We start from the raw sequence: 5,769 nt of genomic DNA, 5'->3' as shown, positions 1-5,769 counted from the left end.
TGAACAGGGAGCCAACGTGGGGATTCCAGGACCCTGAGATCATGACCTGAGTGAAAGGCAGACATTTAACCTCTCAGGAGCCCCTAAACTGTTCATTATTTTTAAAATACATTTTAAAATGAGAAAATAAAAGTCTTATGTTTGTCACACTCTTCACTTTGTATAAATTCAGTTTTCCTCTGGTGTCACTTCCATTTTGCCTGCAGAGCTCTGTTTGAGATTTCTTGCAGAGCGATCCCTGAGTGGCTCAGTGGTTTAACACCTGCCTTCGGCCCAGGGAGTGATCCTGGGTCCTGGGATCGAGTCCCGCATTGGGCTCCGTGCATGGAGCCTGCTTCTCCCTCTGCCTGTCTCTCTCTCTCTCTCTCTCTCTCTCTCTCTCTGTCTTTCATGAATAAGTAAATAAAATCTTAAAAAAAAAAAAAGATTTCTTACAGAGCATGTCTCCCAGAGACAAATTTCTTAGGTTTTGTGTGTCTTAAAAAGTCTTTACTTCCCCTCTCATTTTTTAATGGTATTTTTACTATATGCAGAATTATAGACTGACAGTCTTGGGTTTTTTGTTTTGTTTTTCTTTTCAGCCCTTTGCAGATGATCATCCATTCTGTTCTGGTAACCCCAGTTCCATGGGCTCAGAGTGTATGTGTGTGTGTCTCAATTCAAAAAAAAAAAACAAAAAACAAAACAAAAAAAAAACAACCAGCAGAGCAGTTCACAGATTGACCCATGTTGATTTATACACTTCTCAGAATTGGAATCTCGGTCCACTAACTCCTACAGCAGTTCACTTCAGTGACACGGATCCCCTTTACTCACCTAGGAGTTCGTTCAGTGGGCAGTTTAGGGGGTGATAGACACCAGGTTTCTCCAGTAAACTTGAGCAGCTTTGAAGAAGGAAACTGGCCAAGAACTTAAGTGGATAATTCATCCCTGTAACCAGTGGGTTTTCAAAGTGCAGATGTCCCAAAGACATCACGGCCTCCTTAAATTAATTCTGCACATTGTTGGCCTTGGTGTGACAGTGAGCGCTGTGTGGGTCACACTGTTTTCACCATGGTTATGGACATTCCCCCAGAACCCGCAAGTCACAATTTTGACTAATTCATTTGGTTCCATTTCAAAACTATCAGTTAAAAATAAATAAACAATAAATAAATACCTATCAGCTAGTAGAACAATTGCTTAATATTTTCCTTTGTTTAAATGGGCAAACAACCAATTTGCTAGAATCAGCTGATTTTTTTTCTGGCATCTATGCACACGCTCTTACAAATAACATTAAATGGAGTGTCACAGGTTTGTATTACCAGTCTTTGCAATGAAGAGTTTCATGTTTTAATGGCAATTTTCACTTATGCGAGTCATGTTCAACACGGTCAGTCAGAGACAAACATCAAAGTCTTCATTTTTGTCTCAGTAAGAAACAAAGAATCTGTTGGAGGACTGTTGACCTGTTAGTGTCTGAGAGGAAAAATTGAGTGGAATCTCGTTGCTTGGTTCTTTTTTTTTTTTAGCTTTCATTTCCTAGCGAGCCACTGACATTGAAGGTGAATAATATGCAAAATTTATTTAAACTCTCACAAATGAATTCCATACTAAACAGAAAGTCTTTGTCTTGGTTTTATTTCTACTGCATTGTCATGTTAAAATCTCCCCTATTATCATAGGTGAAAGATAAAACTATAAATGATAATCTATAAATTATGAAAAATTAAGTCTTAAAAGACATGGGATGGAAAATACGACTATAAAAATGTAGAGGGTGGTTGATTATGAAGCAAAAAGACAAATCCTTGGAAAACAGAAATCAGTGTATTTCTGCCAGGGAACAAAATGAGGTGAAAAACACCCATACAATGTGAAATACCAGTTCAAGTGCTTAATTGAGTGCAAATGTGTTTCTCTGAATAAAGAATGGAACATGATTTTGTTCCAAATGGACTTTGCGATGTGCTTAAGGGCAAGTCCTAAGGAAGGTGCTGGTTGGTAATTAGCTGTAGGGGGCCTGGGCTCCATCCAGAGGTACAGCCTGGGGGCTCCAGGGATGCCTGAGCACAGGGTGGCCTCCCTGGTCATCGGGGTAGGTGGTAGCAGGACACCTGTCTCCTCTCGCAGTGCCGTTGCCCACCTCTGCTGCCAGGTGTCTGTCACAGGTGGGAAAGTCCCCGGAAGATAGCGTAACACCCCGTATGGCCTTTAACAGAATTCAACAAACAATGCATAAAAATAATAAAAACGAAAGCAAAGGACAGTGAGCTGAGAGTTCACTTGGAAAACCTCACCTTTTTAAGCAGCTGATATGAAGTGGGTGATGACCTAGTCAGGTTATGACCAAAAATATCACAAAGGCAGAGAAGCACAGACAGTTTGCTGCAAACATACATTTTTACTTGGTAACGTTAGTGGAGCGTCCAGCGTGCGGCAGTGATTCGTGCTGTGGGTAAATACAGATACAGAACACATGTTCCCTGCCGGGTGAGGGAACCAGATGCACGCACACCGTGTGTGCCACCGGCGTGTGTGCTCTGCAGCATTTTCTACACATCTTAGCATACAATGCATGGGAATAATCATCACCTGTAGGTGGATCAAGTTAACTAAAACAGAATGACTCTCATTAGATCATTTTATTTTTATTTTATTGTTTTTTCATTAGATAATTTTAAAAGAATTTATATCTTGGGGCAGCCCCAGTGGTGCAGCGGTTTGGCACCGCCTGCAGCCAGGGGTGGGATCCTGGACACCCGGGATCGAGTCCCACGTCGGGCTCCCTGCATGAAGCCTGCTTCTCCCTCTCCCTGTGTCTCTGCCTCTCTAAATAAATAAATAAATAAATAAAATCTTCATAAAAAAAGAATTTATATCTTGGATGCCGGAATTATTTATTTGCAAACAGTTTTAATTATCCTCAACTAGAGGTTGTGCATATAGTTTTCCAGAGAAGGTTTTAACTCACAGTGTCTAGGCTTGGTGACAAAGGGAAGTCTACAGCCCATAATGATGTAAAAATGACAACAAAAAAAAAGAGCACAGACATTTTATTCTCAGAACCATGTCCTTAATGTTACTGATTTCTGAAAGCAATGCCCTCATTTCGAACAAAAATGAGCGTTTGCAGAATATAAATTTTACTTTGTCATGATATTAGCATAACTTTTCACAAGTTTGCATTTACTCATTTCTCTGTTTCTAAAATTGCTCATCTCTGCCACTTGACGTTATTATGTATTTGATCTATTTGTGTTATGGGACATAAAAGTAAGCTTTATTCAAAGACACTTCAGAATTCTCTCTCTTGCTTGGTGTAATGCCAGTGCTAGAATGTTAACTAGGAGATTGGCCTAGGCCAGCACTTCTCAAACTTTAACATGCCCCAGAAGTACCTGGGATCTTCTTATGCACATGCTGGTTCTGCAGCGCTGGGTTGGGGCCTGGGAATTTGCATTTCTCGCTGTCTCCCGGGTGATGTTACCGTGCTGGTCCACGAGCCACACAATTTCCCAGTTGTCAAGTTAGCTGATGAGCAACCTTAATCCTTTTAAAAAAAATATTTTTTCATAAGAGACACACACATAGAGGCAGAGACACAGGCAGAGGGAGAAGCAGGGTCCCTGTGGGGAGCCCGATACGGACTCAATCCCGGGACCCGGGGATCATGACCTGAGCCAAAGGCAGATACTCAACCACTGAGCCACCCGGGTGCCCCGGAGTCTCATTTTCTTACACAAGCTTATCTTGAAGGGATTTCTTAATTTGACAAGTCATAGGCACCTTGGAATGATTTGCCATGCATTGTCATGATCTTTATGTCTGCCAGTACAGAATAATCTATCTAAAATAGTTACTCCTGCAAATGGATTGAAATGTTTTGTCATTTGTTTTGTGTAATAATTGCTGCATGCTAATCAGGGAAGATGATGGGCACAGATTATTCTCACCTAATTAAATTCAGACACAATGATCATTGGAATGCCCCACATCACAGACTGATTTTTTCCTAACAGTCGTAATGATCGCAACCATAATATCACCTACAACTTACTGAACGCTTGCTATGTGTATTCGCTGGGTAATTATGTGAAATCCTACCAGCGACCTTAAAACTTAGGGATTATTTTATCCCAGTTTTGCTGCAGGGAAACTAATTTCTGAGAGGTTAATTCCTGTATTCTATATGCCACGTATAGCAAGTTAAAAGTGGAACCAAGGACTCTGACACACACAGATCCTTTTTTTCTCGGCTCGTGGCTGCCACTGAGCTCTCTAACCTGCATTGTGCGGGTTCCAAAGGCTGCCTCTTCCTGGAGGTAAATCTGCCAGGGCATTTCTGTCTTTTGATCTCCTTTCTCTCAGAGAAGTCTTAATTTCCAGGATGTTATCTGTTCTTTTCAGCTGGGCCCTCAATCCTCTCCGGTTCTGAAGCTCCCCCGTATGTCTCTGGGGGCCCCGGAGACTCAGAAGACTGCCTGTCCCTCTTTGTTCCTCTCCCACATGTATGTTTTTTTTCTATTAGAGGAAGGGGTTGCCTCTTGTAAGAGTTTCAGGTGGGAAAAAGGTGTGTGGGCACATCTTGAAGTTTCGTCTGCTTCTTGATAGCAGGTGTGGTGCTGTGACATCCCTTCATCGGCTCCTTTCTGTTGGGACTGTGGTTTCACTTTGCTTGGGGATGTGCTTATCTCATGCTGTGTCACTCTCACTCCAGGGGTCTAAAGCCCTCTAAAGGTTTTGAGTTCTCCAAGGATCTGACTCTTGATATCTAAACAAGAAATTTGGAGTTAGAAAAAAATATACCTTCTCAAGCACCGATTTCTTGGAAGATAATGCTTTGATCTGAAGACCAGCATTTCTTCTGTGAACTGAGAGCTCAAGTTTGCTATTCAAAGCGCAAATTTGACTCTGATCTTCCTGCCTTCTTGAGTGCTCATCCTTATGGGACAATAAACTTCAGCCCAACGGCTGATTTCATGGTGACAGTCTACAAAAAGATAAAAAATGGGCTACTGTGGACTGTGAGCCACCGGGGTCGGTGAAGGATCTCAAGATGGTCGGGTGAAAACTTGCTCTAAAAACTGGGTAGCTTTTGGGGAGATCATACCCTGAAGCCAGAAGGCCATTGCCAATTCCCTGAAATCCTGGAATGAGACGCTAACCTCAAGGTTGGCTACTCTTCCTGAGAAACCACCTGCTATCGACTGGGCTTACTACAAGGCCAATGTGGCAAAGGCTGGCTTGGTAGATGACTTTGAGAAGAAATTTAGTGCCCTGAAGGTTCCTGTGCCAGAGGATAAATACACTGTCCAGGTGGATGCTGAGGAAAAAGAAGATGTGAAAAGCTGTGCTGAATTTTTGTCTCTCTCAAAGGCCAGCATTGAAGAATATGAAAATGAGCTGGAAAAGATGAAGAACATAATTCCGTTTGATCAGATGACCATTGAGGACCTGAATGAAGTTTTCCCAGAAACCAAATTAGACAAGAAGAAGTATCCCTATTGGCCTCACAAGCCAATCAAAAATTTATAAACTTGAGTTGGAGAGAAAGCCCTGGCCTTATAAACGGTGGAGAAAAGAGAGAAAGAAAGAAAGAAAGAAAGAAAGAAAGAAAGAAAGAAAGAAAGAAAGAAAGAAAGAAAGAAAGAAAGAAAGAAAGAAAAAAGAAAGAGAAAGAAGAAAGAAAGAAAGAAAGAGAAAGAAAGAAAGAAAGAAAGAAAGAAAGAAAAAGAAAGAAGAAAGAAAGAAAGAAAGAGAAAGAAGAAAGAAAGAAGAAAGAAA

The 5,769-nt window shown here is 41.4% G+C and overlaps 1 pseudogene; it reads left to right on the top strand.

Annotated features, from left to right (window-relative positions):
• The first annotated feature begins 5,041 nt into the window (after positions 1 to 5,041).
• On the top strand, positions 5,042 to 5,564 carry LOC144307708 (ATP synthase peripheral stalk subunit d, mitochondrial pseudogene; annotated as a pseudogene).
• Positions 5,565 to 5,769: the final 205 nt, after the last annotated feature.

This window comes from Canis aureus, chromosome X, assembly GCF_053574225.1.
Source record: "Canis aureus isolate CA01 chromosome X, VMU_Caureus_v.1.0, whole genome shotgun sequence".
Taxonomy (NCBI): domain Eukaryota; kingdom Metazoa; phylum Chordata; class Mammalia; order Carnivora; family Canidae; genus Canis; species Canis aureus.
Note: the sequence above shows the minus strand (reverse complement) of the source record. Positions and strands in the feature narration are given on the sequence as shown.